The 22240-nt window shown below is 43.0% G+C and overlaps 1 protein-coding gene and 1 long non-coding RNA gene across 13 annotated transcripts in view; one reads left to right on the plus strand and one right to left on the minus strand.

Moving 5' to 3' along the window:
• The window catches only part of WWOX (WW domain containing oxidoreductase), a 1024395-nt gene that overhangs the window by 266160 nt on the left and 735995 nt on the right, over positions 1–22240 (plus strand). The window lies entirely within an intron of this gene.
• Positions 21465–22240, minus strand: part of LOC103348528 (uncharacterized) — a 43329-nt gene continuing 42553 nt past the window's right edge. The window contains exon 3 of the long non-coding RNA XR_016225498.1: positions 21465–21965. This is a non-coding gene — a long non-coding RNA (uncharacterized LOC103348528). The remainder of the gene's footprint in view (positions 21966–22240) is intronic.

Genomic DNA, 22240 nt, shown 5'->3' on the forward strand with positions numbered 1-22240 from the left:
GGCTAGAAGGTTATGAGGGAACAGCCAAGCCTGAGAATAAATATGTGATTCATGGAGAGATCACTACCTGTCCAGGAGGTGCTGCACTCCCACAGTGGTACAGTGGGGATGATCTTATTACGGTTTCACAGATGGGAAAAGTGAGGTTCAAGATTCCCGGAGGTCAGAAGGGAAGTGATGGGCTCAGGATTGCATCTTACTTTTGCTTTGTGAGCTCTGACCAGTCTCCAAGCCTTCACTTCCAGGGTCAGGAGAGAAGATAGCCTCTCTGCTCTTAAATGAAGGCCATTACCTATACCCGGGCTCCACTGCAAAAGTCATTTTTGTCCATAATCTGAAAAAAAAAAAGACCCCTATGCAGGAGTTACTAGAATTTGTGTGTGTGTGTGTGTCTTTGTCATACTATGTGACTGGTGGCTTTAACTATATCTACATAGACCTGTCAATTCCATATCTTAAAAAACTCTCACTTTGAGAGTAACTAAAATGTGGGGAGTTTTAACTTGCCATAATTTCACCATAAATATGCATCTGAGAGGCCCAGATGATCAGAATGAATGTTTCCCTTTGGATGAATAAATTTGACTGTCACTGTCCATTTTCTTCGAGTAACCGTCCAGGATTTGCCAGCCCTCACCCTATTAGAAGCCAAAGTTGAATCTTAGCACAACCACAAGGTCCCAGCTTTCTTGCCTACACCTGAGATGGCGAGGCCCTGTGGGGGGTGTTGGGGTGGGGGTGGGAGGCAGGATAGGACAGAGCTGGAGCAAGGCCACATGTGGAGTGAGGAGGGGAGCCTGGGTGCGAAGCGGGGGCTGTGGGCTCTGGGCCCCTCCCTGCCATCTTGCTGTGATGTTGCTCAGGAACTCTTGCGCTGCTGCCAACGTCCCGCTGACCGAGTGGACGGGAGGAATTCTTACGAATACTTTCTTCGCAATAAATGCTTGCATTTTCTCTTGGCCCCTGGCCAAATAGCCGCTCTCAGTGTTGTTTTCCAGGTTGAATGTTGCTTTAGAGTTAGTGACCTTGCCCTTGATGGCCTGTGGATGTCGCTCTCCATCTGTAAGCCTCCCTGACCTGTTTGCAGCAAAGACTATAATTTTATTTTGGGTTTGGATATACTGATTACATTTTAGCGTCTGGTATATTTTCTTACCTGTCACAGCCATTAAATTTATTTTAATAGTTACTCTACCCTCCTGATAGCCACTAAAGGGGGAATTGGATATTGTCTATCAATTGGCTAGTGTATGGACTAAGGCTGTATCTAATTACCAGGCATTGTATCAGTTCTGATTTATTAACCATTTACTATGCTTGAGAGAAGGTAGCATTTTTAGTAGCACTGTTCAGCCTGGATGTAGCTTTCCAGGAGGGCAGGGTGCCCGGAATATCTGATCTTACAGTTATTACTTTGTGTCATATATAATCTTGTTTTTTCCCTGCAACAAATAAATCTTTGGGACTCCTGAAGAGAAAAAAAAAAGGAAGAAAGAAAAACCATTTGTGGTTACAGTATAATAAAAATAAACCGTTTGTCGTGACTGCAGCTGACATTCATCAGCCTGTTTGTGGGTGCTCTTTCTCTCTCTCTGTAATACAGAACATAATTTGTCACTTTGTAAATACATTCCAGTCTAAATCCCTGCCAGCATCTGTTAGTGCTTGAAGGATTAATGTGCTACTCTGTGTGTGTCTGTGCTTCCAGGGAACAGTGCAGCATGCCACTGTGGATCTGCGCAGAGCAGGGCGCGGGAGATTTTCTAGGCTTTTTCCTGCACATGGCAGTCATTTTGCCTTTTTTTCTGATTAATTTTTTCTTTTCCTTGTCCCAATCTACGTAGGTACCTGGAACTTCATTATTTGCAAGGATTCTTAGGGGTCCTCAACTTTGTTTCTCCCTTTTGGGGTCACAGTCAAAGTAATTGTAGTTTATGTGTAGTGAAATTTTGAGGTTAGTCTCGGGTTCAAATTCTTCATTTGTTTTGTTAAAAATACTTATTTACTTATTTATTTGAAAAGCAGAGTTACAGGGAGAGGAGGAGAGAGGCGAAGATCTTCCATTCACTGGTTAACTCCCCAAGTGCCCACAACAGCCAGGACTGGACCAAGCCAAAACCATGATCCAGGAATTCCATCTGGGTGTTCTCCCATGGGAGGCAGGTGCCCAGGTTTTTGAGTCATCATCCAGTGCTTTCCAGGCTGCATCAACAGGGAGATAGACCAGAAACAGAGTAGCAAGGACTTAAAGCAACACTGCAGTAGGGGATGTGGGTGTCCCAAACTTGAGCTTACCCAGCTGTGCCACAATGCCTGCCCCTGCATCTGTTATGAGACCTTAAGTTACTTAATTTCCCGTTTTTCACATACAAAATAAAGATGCTAATACCTGCTTCTTAGAGGTAGTGATGATGAAGGAGGAAATCTGTGTAAATGCTCAATGCCCACTTTGCTCTTGGCCAACAGTAATTGTGAGGCTGTTTCCTTCCTCTGCTGTCTGTGTGATGCTTTCTTTGATGCAACACTTGAGACAGAAAATGTTATTTGAAAGAACCCAATGCCATGAGCCAGCTGGCAGTTACGTTTTTGTTTTTTCATCTTTTCTTGTTAGTAGACTTTGTTCTTATTTGGAAATATTTATTTCTCTGTAAATGTGGGTCCTTGGCCCAGAAAGGATCCTGCCTCTTGGAAACCATGGTTCCCATGGAGGCCTGGTTCTGAGTCTGGGCAGCATTGAAGGCAAAGTGGTTCGGATTGATACCAAAGGGTTCCTATTTGCTATTCCCAGCAGAAGACTGGAATTCCCTGGAAGGTGTGTGACCTGTAATTCTTACTACGTTATGTAGTGACTCAAGGCCATCAGTCATCCTGATCTGGGTTAGAAAAAGATTCCCAGAAATGAAAGAGATGGCCTCAGTAATAACTCTGTCATTAGCAGTTCCTGCATTTCATTGTTTCATGTTTGGCTGGTGCAGCCATTCCCACCTCCATGTGTGTGTCTTTGTTATTTATCTCCAATAAAGAAGACACACGTGCTTCTCTTTTTGGTAGCAGAAACATTGTTTTGCTGCTGTTTGGGTTGTGCTTTCCTGAAGTACAAATACTTGTGAACAGGATGGAAATATGACGCCCATATGACAGGGGGCCAGGATGGGGCTTGTGATTTGGTGGCTGTTGTCAGGATTCTCTGAGAATCACTAGCAGACCTGGGAATGTATCTTTGATGTGTCTTTGGGCCCAGTGACAAATGTCTGCTCTTGATTTTCTAAATGCCCATGGGGTTAGCATACTTGAAAAATGTCTAGAAACCCCTATTTCTTTTTCTTTTTTCTTTTTCTTTTTCCTTTTCCTTTTCCTTTTCCTTTCTTTTCTTTTCTTTCTTTCTATTTATTTATTTATTTATTTGAGAGGCAGTGTTTATAGAGAGGGAGAGACAGAGACACTCCCCAAGTGGATACAATAGCCAGAGCTGGGCCAGTCCAAAGCTAGGAGCCAGGAGCTTTTTCCGGGTCTGCCATGTGGGAGCAGGGGCCCAGGCAGTTGGGCCATCTTCTGTCATCTGCTGCTTTCCCAGGCCATAAATAGAGAGCTGGATTGGAAAAGGAGCAGCTGGAATAGGAACCAGAGCCCATATGGGATGCTGGCGCCTCAGGTGGAGGCTTAGCTTACTACACTACAGAGCAGGTCCCTAGAAACCACCGTTTGTAAAGATGAGGTTCTGTGAGTTTCTGAAAATGTCAATGTATGTTTTAAAAAGGTTCTACATTCAAGCAGACTTGTATAAGGGTAGGAACCATTAATGGAATTTAAGAGGTGTAATTACTCCTGGGACTTCATGCTATCTAAGAAGACATGCAGCAGGGTGCAGTGTTAAAAGGTGCTCATGGCCATGTCTATTTGTACATCCTTAGTCCTACTCACTGCTTGGCTCATATTATATGGTGTATTACTGTCATCTTTGTTAGATGGCTCTTGTTGTAAAACAGTACTCATTGTGATGCATAGTGTGAGATGCTTCTGTTTTCTCAAGCCTTCCATAGAATTTGCATGTAATATTAATTGTGTCAGCCTTTAGAAGAGCCACGCTGCCACTCTCTTGACAGATGTTCTCAAATAGAGGTCAGCAAACTGTATTGCCTAGGGAAGAATTCTGCCTCAGTACCTGCTTCTGTTTCAAGTTGGAACTTGACCACATCATTCATTAGAGCAGTGTCTACAGATGCTTCTCCTCTCACGCTGTGGAAGTTGAATGTTTGGGAGATGTTGTGTGATGCTCAGAACCTAAAGGTCTCACTGGTCCTTCAGAGGAAGTGTGCTGATCCCTGTTTTAGAGGATGCGTGATTATTTCAGAAGAAAAGTCTGTTACACTAAATCCTGATGAGCACGCGCTTAGCTTATCATTTGATTTCTGTACATGTGGGAGCAATTCATCTCACACAGGACTCAGACATCGAACACAGGTAATGCGAAGTCTACAGGCTTGGGAGTAAGAGAAGGGGAGGAAGTTACTGTTTTTTTTTTGTTGTTGTTGTTGTTGTTTTTTTTTTTTTTTTTTTCCATCATGAAGTTACCGTTTTAACAGTCTAAATCACCAACCAGAAAGGTAAAGGAATGAGTTAATGGAAAGAACAACCTTCTTGGGGGTGAAGTCCATGGGGGGCACAGACTCACCGTGATCTCCTGGACTCAGGGCTGGCTTCAGGCTGGGAAGCAAGTTCTGGCACAGACCCAGCTGCATTGTCCTGCAAGAGCTGACTGACCAAGAGTGGTGGGGGAACCACCCTCCCAGCCCCACCAGCTACTTATTATGTGGTTTTTAGGCACACTTCTTAAACTTTCTCAGACTTTTAGATCTGCTTTATGAGAGCTGAGCACAGTGAAATGCTATGATGTCTGCAATCTCTCCTTTTCTGAACAGTATATGCCAGAGGACAGGTCCTCAAAAGTGTTCACTGTGTGTTTGTCTCATGAGATACATTTCCTAAACTTAAACAGGGGAGGAGGAAGGCTTTTTAGACCTACGTGTGTGAAGACAAGGGACACTTGGGTTAACAGGAAAACGAGACCCTCAGCCTTAGTGTTCCTGTGTCCCCTTCCTGGGATGCCTTGCAGACCTGCTGTGCCAGAGAGCAGCGCTATCATGACGTCAGTGCTTTCCTTGAGTTACCCTGTGGCATCAAGTTTCCCAAGGCCTCTCTGGTGGTACCCCATTATGCCTCAAGCAGAAGTGCTTCCGCAGAGAACGTCTGTGTCATGAGGCAAGGGAGAGAGACAAGACGCTGCTTATAAATATTGAAGAAGTGGGGGGAGCGCACGCAGAGGCCAAGCTGCTTTAGCATGCAGGCCGTTCCGAAGTAGCTTCTAATGGACATTTGTAAGGTGCTGTCCCCCATACTTCCCCTCCCCACCCTAATGCTGTCTGGGATGCTCATCAGAAAACACGCAGCCTGTAACATAGCTGGCTTTTAACAGAATTGCCCACCGTGATTCATTCGTCCCATTTGGCTATAAGAGAGCAGGCTGGAGAGCAGGCCAAGTATAAATGTGGCCGGGTGCCGATGCCTGGCCTACTTGCTCCATGCGTCCAGAGCGTGGGACACCCCTTTGCTGCTCCCCGTGCTGTTCCTCTGACTCCCCTCCCCCAGCTCCGTTTTGGACTGTGTTTGCTGAAGTGGCCCTGGGGAAGCTGTAGGAGAAGTTCTGGAAGCCCCACAGGCTCACCCAGTACCCCCCTCCCCCGTGTATATATCCATCTTGTTCTCTGTGTCTAGCTATTTATCTGTCTTCAGCTCTTTCTTTATTAACTCCATCCTTTTCTGCATTTCTCCCTTTCTCCTCTCTTTCTCTGTCTTTCCTCTCTTTGGTAAAGATTTTATTTTCCCATCAAAGCCACAATACATGCACATTGAAGAAAAGTGTATTAATGTTAAAAATTAAAATTTTAGGCCGGCACTGTGGAGCAGCGGGTTAATACCCTGACCTGAGGTGCTGGCATTCCATATGAGTGCTGGTTCGAGACTTGGCTGCTCCACTTCTGATCCGGCTCTCTGCTATGGCCTGGAAAAGCAGTAAAAGATGGCCCAAGTCCTTGGGCCCCTGCACCCACGTGGGAGACCCGGAAAAAGCTCCTGGCTTGATCAGTGCAACTCTGGCCCTTGCAGCCAATTGGGGAGTGAACCATCAGCTGGAAGACCTCTCTCTCTGCTTCTCCTCTCTCTGTGTAACTCTGACTTTCAAATAAATAAATAAAACTTCAAAAACTTAGAATTTTAATAGCTAATGGTTGTTCAGGATTTACTGAGTGCTAGCCACTATTCTAAGGAGTTTCCTTGATAACTGAATTTCTCCTCTGTTGCCACAGTTCCAAAAGATAATGTAAACACAGAAACATAGGAATTGTGTATTCAAATCTGTTCTATTTGAAGCAGTAGAAAAAACTGATAGGTCTCAGGAAATGTTTTAATTCAATCTTCTTGACAGATTTACTGGAAGGCTTAACCAAAAAATCAACCTATGCAAAGAATTTAAGAATGGGATGGCATAAGACAGTTGGCAAAGTGGAAATACCACAGTTACAACACACTGTGACAGAGTGGGCTGCTCACCTGGCCTGAGCTGGCCACACAAATGTGTTTGCCATAATCCTGGAAGACGAGACTGATTTCTCTCTAATGTCTGGACACAGCACCAAGAGTAAAACATTTTCATCACATCCTGTTATTCATCTATTCTATTAAGGAATCATTTCTCCGGAAAGGTCTCTGAGAGAAGTATAATAAACATTTTCAGAAATGTGATTAAACAAAATCGCTAAAAAGCAAACATACTGCTATAGATACAGATATATCTAGTAATGCTTTTTTTTTTTTATTTTTTGACAGGCAGAGTGGACAGAGAGAGAGAGAGGCAGAGAGAAAGGTCTTCCTTTTACCCTTGGTTCACCCTCCAATGGCTGCTGCGGCCGGTGCGCTGCAGCCAGCGCACCCCACTGATCCAAAGCCGGGAGCCAGGTGCTTCTCCTTGTCTCCCATGTGGGTGCAGGGCCAAGAACCTGGGCCATCCTCCACTGCACTCCCGGGCCATAGCAGAGAGCTGGACTGGAAGACAGGCAACCAGGGACAGAATCCGGCGCCTCGACCAGGACTAGAACCCAGTGTGCCGGCGCCGCAGGCGGAGGATTAGCCTATTGAGCCGTGGCGCTACCCTCTAGTAATGCTTTTTAAGAAGAGAATGGTGGAGGCAACACAGTGCCATAGTTACAGGTATGGCCCCAGGAGCTAGAGCACTGGATTCCTATCCGGCTCAGAAACTTACTGTTTTTCTACAGTCTTGGAGGAGCTACTTTATCTTTGTGTGCCTCATTAGCAAGATGAGATGATATCACCACTGACCCCATGGAGTTCTTGAGTGGTTTCAGTGAACTCATATGTAAGCATGCTCAGGAAGAGCCCACTACGTGGCAAGTACTGCGTAACATTTGGTCTTCATCGTTAATGTTAGGATTGCTTGGATCAACCTCAAGTTCAAAATAATGTTTTCTTTGGGATAGGGAAAAGATATGATTAATAGGTACACTGGGGATTTCAACTGTATCTACAGTGTTTCATTTTTAATGCTTCTATTCCCATTCTGGCCTTTTTCTCAAGTGTATCTACAGTTCTTTGGATAGAGTTACATTCTCCGTCTTAATTTTTATCTTTTTATTGCGTGTATATTTTCTTTCTATATATTCTGGATCAAACAGCTAAGTTTCTCTTCCTTATGACTGGTTATTCTCCTTGGGGTAAATTCTGCTCTTCACCATCTGCAGTGAGGGTTTTAATCCTCTCTTGTCCATTTAATTTCTTTGGCAATCCTTTGTTAACTAACCCGTTCCAACTTTTCTGTTTTGTTTGGTTGGCTTTGTTTTCTGCTCCTGTTTCATTGAAACACACATACTGCTGAAGATGGCAAACATATCTAAAATTAATTTTTATTTCCTGAGTTAGAGAATGTTTAAAAGTCAACTTACTTTGTAAAACTTTATGATGTTTCCTACATTCTTATTTGTCCTTCTTCCTTTATCTCCTGCTGTAACTCATCACTGTTACTCTTCACTTCATTAGCTTTAAAAGTAGTCATTATTGTTAGCATATATCCACATCTTTTATACATTTGGATGTTCTTTCTTGACATTACCAGTCAATTTTAACTTTACTATCTACAGTTTCCCAGCATCAGTAGCATTGCTTTGCAGGTTTTAATGAAGTGCAACACTTCTGTTGCACTGTTGCACTATGAGATTTTCTTGTGTTTTCACCACCTAGTTCTTGACAGCCCATATGTTTCCATTTTCAAAAGTAAATTCTTTATTTTTGATTTCTAGTTTAATCAGAAAAGAGCAAATGTGTTCTCTTTGATAGCAAGTATTTGAAATATGTTGCAAGTGTCTTTGTTATCTGGCTCATGGTTAATTTCAAGAATGTGTGGTTGAAAATAATGTGTTGTGGTTGTGTGTAAGACACTATAGCATTTTCCCATCAAATTTGTTAACCTGTTGCTCTAAATATTTTTGTCTACTTCATCTATATTATAAATGGTTAAACTTTTCTACTGAGACTGTCATTCATCTGTTCTTTATTTTTAAAACTATGTTGTTTGCCATTGATAGGATTACTTTGTCTTCTTACCTAATTGTTTCTCCCATCATGCAATGTCCCTTTTTATCTTTAGGCCTTTTTGTTTGTTTTAAGAAGTAAAACTTCATGTATTTAATATATACACATAGGGAGCAGGATGATTCTTCCCCCCTACCACTTCCTTCCTGTCCATATTCCTGCCTTTCTTCTCCTCCCTCTTCCTTTCCCATTCTTATTTTTTACAGAGATCGATTTTTCAGTTCATTTTTATACTCACAAAATTAACCTTACACTAAGTAGAGAGTTCACTGATTAGTATTATTTAGGCTTTTTTTTTTAAAGATTTATTTTTATTTGAGATGTAGAATTATGGAAAGAGAGAGGGAGAGACAGGCAGAAAGGTCTTCCATCCACTAGTTCACTCCCGATATGGCTGCAATGGCTGGAGCTGGGCCAATCTGAAGCCAAGAGCCAGTAGCTTCTTCCAGGTCTCCCTGCTGGTACAGGGGCCCAAGCACTTGGGTCATCTTCTGCTTTCCCAGGCCATAGAACAGGATAGGAAGAGGATCAGCTAGAATTTGAACCTGTGCCCTTCTGGGATGCCAGTGCCACAGGCATCAGCATTACCCGTTGTGACACAGCACTGACCCCTATTTTATTATTTGAAAGGCTAGTTGGTTTACTCCCCAGTTGGCCAAAGCAGCCAAGGCAAGGCTGGACTGAAGCCAGGAGCCAGGAGCTAGGAGCTTCTTCTTGGTCTCCCATGTGGGTGCAGGAGCCCAAGCACTTGGGCCATTTGCTAATGCTTTCTTGGGCTATCAGCAGGGAGCCAGATAGGAAGAGGAGCAGCTGGGACTTAAACCAGTGCCCATATGGGATGCTGGCATAGCAGGCAGTGGCTTTACCCACTAAGCCACAGTACTGTCCCCAAGGCTACTGCTGCTGGTTTTTTTTTTTTTTTTTTTTTTTGCTTAAGTTTTTATTTGTTTACATATGTATTTCACCACACTAGTTACTCTGCTTTCAAATATTCCCTGGTATTTGCTTTTACCCCTTTATCTTCCCTGTTTATTCAGCTATTTAGGCAAGACTAGTTGCTAGGAAATAGTCTCCATAATTTAGTAAACGTACAGAGTGTTGATTTTGTTCTAGCTTACAGTCTGGTGCTGGTTGAAGTTGGGGTGGGCCAGTCGTAGGTAAGTATGTACAGGTTTTGTAGGCTCCTTCTTGAAGGGGATACCCGTCATTTATGTTGACGTTGCACCAAGTGGCTCTATGTCTCAATGGGTGCCTAAATATTCGGGAGACTGGCCAGTGAATCTGACACTCATAGTCACTGTTATTGTCTTCACATTTGGACTCCACAGACGTATTTGCTTCCCCCTGCCCACCCCTACAGAATACACATTCATCTTCCTTCCAAACATCAGAAAGCACCAAAGTCCCAAGCAGTTAGTTCTCTGCAGTCTTTGCTCTCTGCACTCTCAGGTACGCTCCTTTATAATCCCATGGCACACACAAAGGCATCTTCTGTCTCTCCCACCTTCACTTATGTCCTCTAGAACCAAGGGGGGATAGATGGAGTTTGTTAGCAGCGCGATAGCCTTCTTTAAAGAAGAAGACTGAGAAACATGCTATTCCGTGAGAAGCACTGATACAGCCCTGCTGAGCTTTAGAGGACCTGGTAGTACAAGGAAACACCGTGTCCCTTACCTTCATGGTCCTGTCTGCACTGGAGTAGACACTAGAGGAGTTTACCCTCCAGCGAGACGGTAACCACAGGCACATTCCATTTCCTACCTGTGTATAATGGGGGCTCGCAAATGTAGAACTCTAAAGTCATATTACTTTTTTCTTAAATATAATTTGTTAATATCTTAGTATAATTCCAGTGTATTTGTTTGCATTAGTCCATCTGTCATAATCACACTTCATATTTCCTGTTTCTCTAATTTGCTGTAGTCTTGTCTCTTTCTCTCTGTTCCACCTGTTTATCTTACCCCTCCCCCATACTCAGTATCAACCACCATGAGATTGTCAGGAGTAATGACTTGGGTTGAGAAGTAGCTTCATTAATCTAATATACGCTACTGGGCTAGATTATTCAAATTAACTCAGATGTTGTAATGGGCTATTGTCTCCCAAAGACTTTTCCAGGCTTATTTTATGGTGTTTGGCTCCAGAACCAATTAGCTTTTTCAGCTCTCTATTATCCCAGTGTTTTATTTCTGCTTGGAAAGTGGGCAGTTCTTCCATGAGCACATTTCTTTCTTGCGGTTCCTTGGTAAAAGCAGCAGAAGTGGCCAACACTCACTAACATTCTAGCTATTCCTTAGAGGTTCAGGCCTAGTAGAAACTAGCTTTACCTTTAGAATCATGGCAGAGGCCAGTTACCATGTGTCTTTCAGTGCAGAGCACATGTCCTTGTAGGTGGTTTTTATCCATTTGCTGAGTAAGGTATGCAAAGTCCTTTCACTTTGTAGTAAGAACTCATTAAAATCTACATTTGTCAAATGGAAGGAGAAAGATAATATAGGGAATTCAGGTTATATGAGAACTCTCCCAGGAGTTAGTTTTCCACGCAAAGACTGTTAGTGGAAACCTAGACCTCCACCTAAGTGCACTGCAGGCTGGGACATGTAAATTCTTTTGAGTCATCCTCAACTTAGCAACAGCCTTGTACTGTTCAAAGGAGAGACCTATTCCAAAAAGAGGTAGGCCTGTCTACCCTGGGTCTTTGTAATACAATGTTTTTAAGTTCTAGCTTCTAGTCTGCGTTTTAACATGTGACTCTAAGCACATTTCTTTTTCTTGTGATGACTGATAAATTTGTACGGACTTCGGTGATTCATTTTGTATTTTTTCTCGACGAAGTTTCTTTATTACTACTACTAAAGTTTTTAGGACTTAGAGGGGATGGATTGAATTTCTTTATTTTAGGTGCCCCATATATCATTTCTCCCGTTTTGGCTGCTGGTTTGAAAGTCAAAGATTGTCTCCTTCCATCCCTCCCTCCTTCTTTCTGTTATTCCTGCAGTTCTAACATCGTGTCTAAACTAGACAGTATATTCAGTGCCTCCATAATTCTGATCAACAAAACCAGACCATTCATGATTTAATGGCTCAGTGAAATCCTCCCTCCTGTAAAACACATCCCTCCTGTAGCTGTAGTTCCAGTTCATTTTTAGTTGTAATTTATTTGATTCTGTTGAGAATCTAAAGGATGCACAAAATTTAGCGACAACCTGACTGTGACCTCTCCTTTTGCATGTGCACTGTTTGGACGTTTCATCTTTTCTGTGTTTGTAGATGCTTTGGTGGGAACCTTTAAGAGGTCGCTAGCCAGATGCCACTTTAAGCAGGAAGCCTCATTTCTTCTTGAAGCATATTTTAAAGTCATCCCTACTTTATATTTTGAATATCCTGCCTTGCTTCTGCAGAATCTCTGAGAGATCTCTCTTTGTATTCATCCATAAATTAAAAATGATGAATTTTTTAAATGGTCATTTTTCGAGTGTGATGTTGTTGTGTGTTACCGGCATGCGCTACATCCATTGCAGTGTGGCCAACTTTTTTTTTTTTTTTTTTTTTTTTTGACAGACAGTGAGAGAGAGACAGAGAAAAAGGTCTTCCTTTACCATTGGTTCACCCCGCAATGGCCGCTGCAGCCTGCGCACTGCGGCCGGCGTATTTCTCCTGGTCTCCCATGGGGTGCAGGGCCCAAGCACTTGGGCCATCCTCCACTGCACTCCCTGGCCACAGCAGAGAGCTGGCCTGGAAGAGGGGCAACCGGGACAGAATCTGGTGCCCTGACCGGGACTAGAACCTGATGTGCCGGCGCTGCAAGGCGGAGGATTAGCCTGTTGAGCCGCGGCGCTGGCCAGTGTGGCCAACTTCTGAAGACCAGGCACTCTGCCAGCCAGCCGCAGACACCAGGAGAAACGCTTGAATTTTCAGGTGGCTTATGGAAAATGTTAGCTGCAAATGTTCCTAGCCTACTTCAAAAGTCTGATTGTGACAGAGGGGTGAGCTGCTGCTTGTGACATCAGTGTTCCATATCAGAGTGCTAATGGCAGTCCTGACTGCTCCACTTCCAATCTAGCTGTCCTGCTAATGACTCTGGGAAGGGCAGAGGATGGCCCAAGTACTTGAGTCCCATTAGCCATATTGGAGACATGGACAGAGTTCCTGGCTTCTGGCTTTGGCTTGGCCACGGCCTGGCCCATCCCCCACTTTCAGAGCCATTTGGCAAATGAGCCAGTTGGTAGAAGATCTCTTGATATCTCTTCATGCCGTCCTGCCCTCCCTGCACCATTCTTATTACTCTGACTTTCAAATAAAAAATATTACTAGCCTACTTTAAATTATTTTAGAGGCAGAGTTACAGAGAGAGGGAGAGACAGAGGCAAAGGTCTTCCATCCACTGGTTCACTCACCAAATGACCGCAATCGCTGGAGGGCCGATCTGGAGTCAGGAGCCTCTTCCGGGTCCCACACTGGTGCAAGGGCCCAAGAACTTGGGCCATCTTTCACTGCTTTCCCAGACCATAAGCAAAGAGTTGGATCAGAAGAGGAGAAGTCGGTACATGAACTGGCGCCCACGTGGAATGCTCGCACCACAGATGGAGGCTAAGTCTGCTAAGCCACAGTGCCAGCCATTGCTAGCCTACTTGTATTTCTACATAGGACTTTGTCTCACATTTGGTGCATGTATAGTCATTCATTCATTTTCTAAATGAAAGCCTATTTTGAAAACCTGCTATGTGCCATTCACTGTGTATTAGGTACTAGGAATGGAGCTATAGAACTGCACCTTTTAATTTCCTATATATGTCAATTTGTTTTGGTTTTGTTTCATTGTCTTCTGCAGTGCTCTTAGAAATAGAAATCAGTCTATTCTTTTTGGAGGAAACCAAATATCTATAAAAATTTAAAATGCAGGTATTTCTTGACCTAGTGATTCTACTGCCAATGGGTTATCTCAGGAAAAGAAAACCACATGAAGCAACATGTGTATTACAGCATTGCATTAAGTAGCAAAAATCTGGAAGCAACATGAAGTATTATAAATTACAAAAAAAGTTAATACTTAGAGTATCTTGTTCTTCCCTTAAGTTAAATTGTATATAATCCATGTTATGTGGGACCTTGAGCAAGTTTATTGAACAATGGAATTACAAAATAATCACACTTCCATGAAGTGTTTGAAGGCCAGCATGCACACATATGTGTATGTATCTGGATATCATTGGATCCTCACAGCAAAAGGTGGAGGTTCTCTGATAAATTGTTTTCACAGAGAGAGAAGCTCAGTCATCAGAATTTAAATAAAAATTGGTGAAAGGTCTGGAGGCAGTTTTTTTTTTTTTTTTATTTGACAGGTAAAGTTATAGACATTGAGAGAGAGAGACAGAGAGAAAGGTCTTCCTTCCGTTGGTTCACTCCCCAAATGGCCACTATGGCCAGCGCTGCACCGTTCCAAAGCCAGGAGCCAGGTGCTTCTTCCTGGTCTCCCATGCAGGTGCAGGGGCCCAAGGACTTGGGCCATCCTCCACTGCCCTCCGGGCCACAGCAGAGAGCTGAACTGGAAAAGGAGACTAGAACCTGGCGCCCATGAGGCATGCCAGTGCCATAGGCAGAGGATTAACCAAGTGAGCCATGGCACCGGCCTGGAGGCAGTTTTCAATTAGTGACTAAACACCCCTGCAATGGGTTAAACAGGCTGGTTGCAAGGAATGAGAGCAGAACTCTAGATACATTCGATTGCATAAGTGAGAAAAGCCAGGTTGTAAAACAGTATGTGAGCTAAACCATCACGTTTCTAGGAAAAGCTGCACCACGTTTTTCTGTGTGTAGAGCATATACTATGGAGGGAACTGAGTCAGGCTCTGCTTGGACTCACTGTTGGGCAGTGGGGCTCCGGAGCTTCCCACTTTGTGTTTCCTTCATTTCCACATGAATTCTGTTCTCTTCAGCGAACCAGTTTCCAACTTCTGCAACTCAAGTTGAATTAAAATAGCTGAAGACTACTTAACGGTGACTTCAACTTTGTCTCGCCCAAACCACACGGGCAGCCTGGACTGTGTCCATGTTTGTGACCAAATAGTTCTGTGTCGTGGGGGTTGTCCTGTGCGTTGTGGATACAAGTACACCCCTCTGACAAGCTGTCTTCAGGTGCTGCTAGATGAGCTGGGAGCTGCGGAGGTCGATGATGCTCAGGCTGGGCTGTCAGCGTGTGGTTCTCTGCACTCTAAGGGCTGTGCGGCAGATCTTCTGCCATGTGAGCCTCTTTGAGTCATCCTGGGTCCTTTGAGAAGCACAAGATCCTCACAAACAGAGCAGAGAGGTCTTTTTTTTTTTTAATTTTTTGTTTCTGTTTGATTGAACTAGTATGGATGTGTCACCTATAATCCACTGGCCTTTGGATCTCCACGTTTTGAGAGCTGCCTCTTTTTTCTGAACCTGTGTGGGGGAAACACTGATTAGTTTTCTATCAGTGATTTCCTTAAGATAGGGGGTTCTAATGCTTGACAGTTTTCATTAAGAATCATAGCTATTAAATATTGAAAATATATAGACTATTCCTGTTGAGAATATAATTATATAGTAAATTAGCTGATGTCCAGTTATGTTGCCTTTTAAACCCATCTTTGATGTTTCCAGTACTTACATAAGATATAGGGCATGTTTATTAAGAGTCTTCAACTGTGTATAAAACTAGAGCAGTCAAAAGTAATGGTGTCTGCTGAAGGATTCTTTATCATATGAATTTACCTTTAGTCATCTATTATTTATTTCAGCTATTTTATATGCCATTATAATAAATATTATGACAGAGAAAGCTTTTACGCTTCAACTTATTGTACTACTCTTTACTTGCCTGCAATCCTTCAGGAAAATGTAACCATAGCTTTACCTATAGTTAACGTAAATCATCACTTAACATTAGGATGAAAAATTCACTATGAAAAAAGGCTCTTTCTTCAATAGCAAGGCATAAATGCACAAACATGTTGCCTGCCAAACTCCTGTGCCATTCACTGTCCTTCCTTAAACTGTCTTTAAGCTACAAAGTGAATACATTGCACAGAGCAAGATTGGAAGGTTTTGGAATATTTTCACTCTCTTGTTAGTTTCTGGCAAGATAAGCATTTTTTATCCATAGTGCAAGATATTGCCAATTACTGTCTACTACTTCTAATAGTTTTGCTTTACATGGCATGTAACTCATATACCAAATTAAATAAGCTGTTATCTGGTGTAATTTCTCCTTGAATAGCCTCATAGTTAGCTATGCATACTGATAAAGTTATTTTCTAAATTGACTTCAAATGCACAAGGCACAATTTTTGGCCCAAATCTAATGAAGTGAGGGTTGTCATAATTTTCCTATTAGGAATGTTTGTGTATTTTGGCAGAGGGAAGTTGGGAGGGTGCTTGTGGTAGATCTAGGGTGAGGGTTGATGCTTAATGGGTGATTTGAAGTTTAGGAATGACAAGCTCAGTCCTTATCCTTCAAGGCATAAAAAAAAAAAAAAAATTCAGAGCTTGGCCAAGCATGATTTTTGATTTGGTTCCCATTTCCAAAATGTGGAATCTTCTCCAAGAACATTTTCTTATTAAAAAGCCAAGTGATATGTAACTGGTAAAAAACAGAGGTAGACAGGAGACTCTCAACCTCTTATCTTTCCTTGGTGTCCTGTCAGAAAGAGTGTTTATCAGTGTATACTCATACTTTTTAAATATTTATTTATTTACTTGAGGGGTAGAGTTGCAGACGGAGAGGGAGATGAGAGAGAAGTCTTGCATCCACTAATTCAATTCACTCACCAAATGGCCACAATGGCCAGAGCTTTGCTGATCGGAAGCCAGGAGCTTCTTCCGTGTCTCCCACACTGTGCAGGGGCCCAAGCACTTGGGCCATCTTCTACTACTTTCCCAGGCCACAGCAGAGAGCTGCATCAGAAGAATAGCAGCTAGGACTCTAACTCGCACCTATATGGGATGCGGGTGCCACAGGCTGAGGCTTAGCCCACTACACCACAATGCCTGCCCCCACACTTGCACTTTGAATCTCAAGACTTGGCCAAGTTGGGCAAGTACCCCTTCAGTTTTGCTCAGGCTGGTTTGGGTTAGACAGGGAAGTACAAAGATTTCAAATCAAAGGAAGCAGCTATCTCTTCATAAGTTTCCTAGTGAAGATGCTGCCATCCTGTGCTACCATTAGCATTGCTTAAATAATATTGGAGGAATTAGCATTATGAAGTCCCATGTAGGATATTGATGAATTATTAAACTGGTTTAGTTAGAAATCTATTGTAGTGCAGTGAATAATGTCATGTCAATACCGTGCTCGGGACCAGTGTCTCTTGCTGTTGTAAATGTGACAACTCCTATTTAAGGATTAGGAACATAAAACAGGACTGAGTGTGTGTGAAGCGGAAGGGTGAGAGACATCAGCATAATGCAATTAAGGCCCATTGGATTAGAATTTGCAGGATGCCATTAGCAATAAGCTCTGAGTGTAGATTATTGCCTTGGTTACATTTTCTCTTTCAGCAATAACACTTCTCTTGTAAATTCTAAGTGTGTAAAATAAATATGATATAAACTAGACACAGATAAGAATAGATAGATGTCATTAGTTCCATTATATCTTCTTGGTGCTTTATGCTGAAGAATGTGACAACAGGGGTACAACACCATGTGGCATTCTGTGATAACAGGAGCTTTGGAAGCAGCCATGTCTCAGTTACAGACCTGGATGTGTGTCTTATTAGCTATGCCACTTAAAATCTGTCCATCAACCTTGATTTTATCATCTGTAAAGTGGGGAAATTTATAAATGCTTCAAAATGTTTTTCAGATTACTGTTAAAGGAATATAATGTCATGTGTACTGTAGGAGCCCTTTATATTTGCTGCTTGTTTATCAATAAATCCATGTAAATGAGAGGTATTTTTAGGGCCATCTACAAAGGACTTCCTCCATAATTGTGAGGGGGATGGGCACATACCCATTAGACCCTCATAGATTGGTACCCCGAGACAAGATTGCACAGCAGCCAGTTCTGTGTAAGCAGTGAAGGCTGGCGCTGTCGTTGGGTTTGACAGGCTCCCCAACCTGAGAGCAGATTTCCTCTGAGCATATTGGAGGCGAGCTCCTTACACCTGTTCAGTGAATCTGTATTCCTCCATTCTGCTGATTCCTGTCTGTGTACCTACGCGCTTCTCTCTTTAACCCACATCGTGACAGTGCTTTCAACACAGCGTAATGGGGAGCTGCTCTCACTTGCTCCTTCTGGTGCAGCTGAGTGGACAATGCAAGGTCTCTAGTCGATGAGAGTCTTTGAAGAATGCTCTTGGGATTGTACTCACTGTGCTCCACAATACCCAGCAGCTTGGTTCTCAGACCAGGTGCTCTGGATTTATTACAGGGAGGAATCGGATAGTGGAGAAAACTCATTGAGACTCTCCCAGCTGATTCACGGGCAATTTACAGTTAACGATGATCTTTAGCTAATTTTTTATTTTATAAGTATATTTGATCACTGGGATTATCCACATCCAGAATTCTAAAGCCCTGTAACCATGAAACATTACCCTTTTTGTCCTCTCATTATTGATAAACAAATGGCAGAGGTGAGATACTTCCTCACAGGTGTTGCAGCCATGGAGAAAATCAAAGAAGGAAAGGTGATAGAGTGTGTAGAAAACGCTTTTACCTCTAGAGGTGCTGTGAATGAATGAGTGACCAGACAGGTGTGGGTACTGTCTTCCTCATCGATGACCGGGAGCACAGGAGCATACTGCCCTCTGTAGGAGGTAATTGCAGATCTGGTGGTTTCCCTTGGAGTTGGCCTCAGCTGCTGTAAGGGTTTCCCAGGGATGAGAATGGGTGGCAGCAGGACAGGTGAGTTGCACTGGCCTTTGAAGTACATAGTAGTGATTGGAGTCATAGTGTGAATTGTGGCTCTGCCAGTTATCTGGATGAAAATGCACTAGAGATTTTTTTTTTTTTTTGACAGGCAGAGTGGACAGTGAGAGAGAGAGAGACAGAGGGAAAGGTCTTCCTTTTGCCATTGGTTCACCCTCCAATGGCCGCCGCGGCCAGCGCGCTGCGGCCAGCGCACCGCGCTGATCCGATGGCAGGAGCCAGGAGCCAGGTGCTTTTCCTGGTCTCCCATGGGGTGCAGGGCCCAAGCACCTGGGCCATCCTCCACTGCACTCCCGGGCCACAGCAGAGAGCTGGCCTGGAAGAGGGGCAACCGGGACAGAATCCGGCGCCCCGACCGGGACTAGAACCCGGTGTGCCGGCGGCGCTAGGTGGAGGATTAGCCTAGTGAGCCGCCGCGCCAGCTCACTAGAGATTTTTAAGACGTCAGCTTCACTACCTGCGCAAGAAATGCCCCTCTTCCCTACCTGCACAGGCTGTGGAGGGATAGAGGGTGCAGTGGGGAATGGACTCACGTGGTCAGTGTGTGAAATAGCACCCATTGGCCAGTGGTGACTCCGTTAGCCCTATCTGTGGGTAGTGAGGCCTTTTGGTGCCAGTACTGATGATGCTGGTGAGAATAACAACAAAAAACAATCACAGCAAGTGCTTGCCATATATTACTCATTTCCTGATAAGGCAGATATTATTAGAGCTCCCACTTCATTTTTTTAAAAGATTTATTTGTTTGAAAGGCAGAGTTAGAGAAGGAGAGACAGAGAGGTCTTCCATCTGCTGGTTCACTCTCCAGATGGCTGCAACAGATGGGCCTGGGCCAGGCCAAAGCCAGGAGCTGCTTCCGGGTCTCCTAAGCGAGTGAAGGGGCCCATACACTTTGGCCATCCTGCGCTGCTTTCCCAGGCACGTTAGCAGGGAGCTGGATGGGAAGTAGAGCAGCCAAAACTCAAACTGGCTCCCATACAGGATGCTGGCATTGCAGGCTGTGGCTTTAATCTACTGAACCATAGCGCCAGCCACATATTGCTCCCATTTTACAAAGGCAAAAACCGGGTGCACAAAAGGAAGTCACTTGCTGGTTAAATGCTGAAACAGATTCAGACTGAGACAGTCTGTCGAGTCCAAGGCATTAACTAGCACCCTTTGGGTTTATACAATGCATGAGTTTGAGAACTGGAGATTTCTTCCTCCTTCTCCAGAGTATTGATATCATCCTTTACAGAGGAGCTATTCAGACATTTTCTGAGCTATTTAATGATAATAAAAAATAATAATTTATTGAGGGCCCGTTGTTTGCCCCATACTTGATATAAACAAAATCAAATCTTTAGCCATGCAAGGAAAAATATACCCATTCTTAAGTAAGACAGGTGAGGCCCAGAGCATTCATAGAGTTTCTGTGAAGCTGCACACTGAGCTGTGCTCCAGTTGAGCCTTGCTCTGGCACCTCTTCTGAGGATGACAGCATATCCACAGTTCTCTGTTTAAATACCACACACTTCCCACCTGGTTCCTTTGGTTTCAGGCAACATCATATATGAGTAACGCTCGATGCATTTATAGTTATAAAATAGTACTAGAGAGCACCGTTGCGTGACGACAAGCACTCCCTTTGATTTTACATTTCCAGGCTTTTGAATCACTTAGATGAGTTTTAGAATTTAATAAAGAATAGATCAAGAAGAATTGGCTTGTTAAAAGTGACAGTAAACTAACAACAAATGCATTGCATCCCAGGGAAGTGGGAGAGGAGTAGCTGGGAAACTTACCTATGTCTTTCTGGCTGAGTCCTGGGTGTCAGGTACAGGTGGACTTCTGAGCTTTTAAGAATGACTTGATGCTTGTGTGCGAGATGCTGCCTGTGCAGCTGTGTTCCAAAATGATAGATAATTGCATCTGTGTCCATAATTTAAAATAACGTTCCTGTTTTGCCTGAGATAATAAATTTGTGACCTGGTATGATTAGGGAGAAGAGTTTGATTTTGGGAAGAATGCAAACACATGACATAGCATTTCAAGATGCAGTGTTCTCAATATGAAGTTAGTTCTGTTAAAGGTAGATAGGTAGATGGATGAGGGATGGATGAGTAGATAGATGGAGGGGTGTTTGGATGGAAGGATGGGTAAGTGGATAGGTGGGAAAATGGATAGATGGTTAGGCAGGGAGAGAGGGAGGGAGGAAGGGGGGTCAGGGAAAGAAAGGAAAAATATATGGAAGACTGATAGTTTATTTTAAAATAGTGTGTTTCAAGGTCTTCAAAGAGGGAGGTGCCTTTCTCTGAAGGGAGGAGAGAACCTCCACTTTGACTATGACCGTGTCTAAACAAGATAAGAGTCGGAGAACTCAAGGGGCTTCCATAGCCTTGGAAACTCATAACTGGTGCATAGGGAGATTACTGATGCCATAAACAGGAATGTCAATTTGTAAAGTCAACAACAGGAGTCACTGTGCTCTTACTCCTCATGTAGGATCTCTGTCCTTAATGTGCTGTACACTGAGGCTTAATGCTATAACGAGTACTCAAACAGTATATTTCACTTTGTGTTTCTATGGGGGTGCAAACGATTGAAATCTTTACTTAATGTACACTAAACTGATCTTCTGTAAAAAAAAAAAAAAGAAAAAAAGAAATTATCAATTCCCAACTTGACTCTCACTGGGATTAAACATGACAATAGGTCTGATCTGATTTCATCATCATTTAAAAAAAATCATCTATTATTTTTCACTTTATGTTTCTGTGTGGGAGCAAACTGTTGAAATCCTTACTTAATGTATACTAAGCTGATCTTCTGTATATTAAGATAATCGAAAATGAATCTTGATGTGAATGGAAGGGGAGAGGGAGTGGGAAAGGGGAGGGTTGTGGGTGGGAGGGACGGTATGGGGGGGAGCCATTGTAACCCATGAGTCGTACTTTGGAAATTTATATTCATTAAATAAAAGATAAAAAAAAAAGATTTATACTGAGAAGACTTTAAAAAAAAAATAGTGTGTTTCAGATGCTTTTTTTATTGTTCATTTTTCTGCTTTTGCCTGAGTTTTCTATTACCAGTGTGGTTGTAAAGTAGAAAGTGACCTGAAGTAAGTCTAGAGAGGTAGACGTGGGGCCTGTTCATGTGTTACTTGTTACCATGTCTCACAGTGCATTTCCATTTCTTCTCTTTTTATTCACATGTACAGTTGGGCCTTCTTGACTCTAGTTCACACGACTTTCTATGCCAGTGTAATATGTGCAAACATGACATCTGCTGCTGGGTGGCAGCCTTTGAGACCCCCTATGCAGTTTGCTTTATTTCCTTCCCTTTGCTGTGGAGGTTGGTAATGTAACAAGTGATAGAAGATCTGTGTGCCTGAGTCTCTGGCTAAACACGATGAGCATGGGTCCACCAACCTGGAAAGGACATGAAATATGAATGAGTAATAATCCTGAATTATATTAAAACATGGAAATTTCTGGGCTGTTCCTTATGGAAACCCATCCTGATGGATACAGAGGATCTTACAAGCCATGCTAAGGAAGTTGGACTAAAACCTGTTGGCCAATCCAATATACAGAAGGGCTTTTTGTTCATTTATTTTGCCAATCTGGCCAAAATCTCAACTTTGTTTCACATGGTATGTGCTAATTCTAATATCTCTTTTAAAAAAAAAGATTTATTTTCTTAT

This window comes from Oryctolagus cuniculus, chromosome 18 (genome assembly GCF_051225735.1).
Source record: "Oryctolagus cuniculus isolate XC-2025 breed Fujian yellow rabbit chromosome 18, ASM5122573v1, whole genome shotgun sequence".
NCBI lineage: Eukaryota > Metazoa > Chordata > Mammalia > Lagomorpha > Leporidae > Oryctolagus > Oryctolagus cuniculus.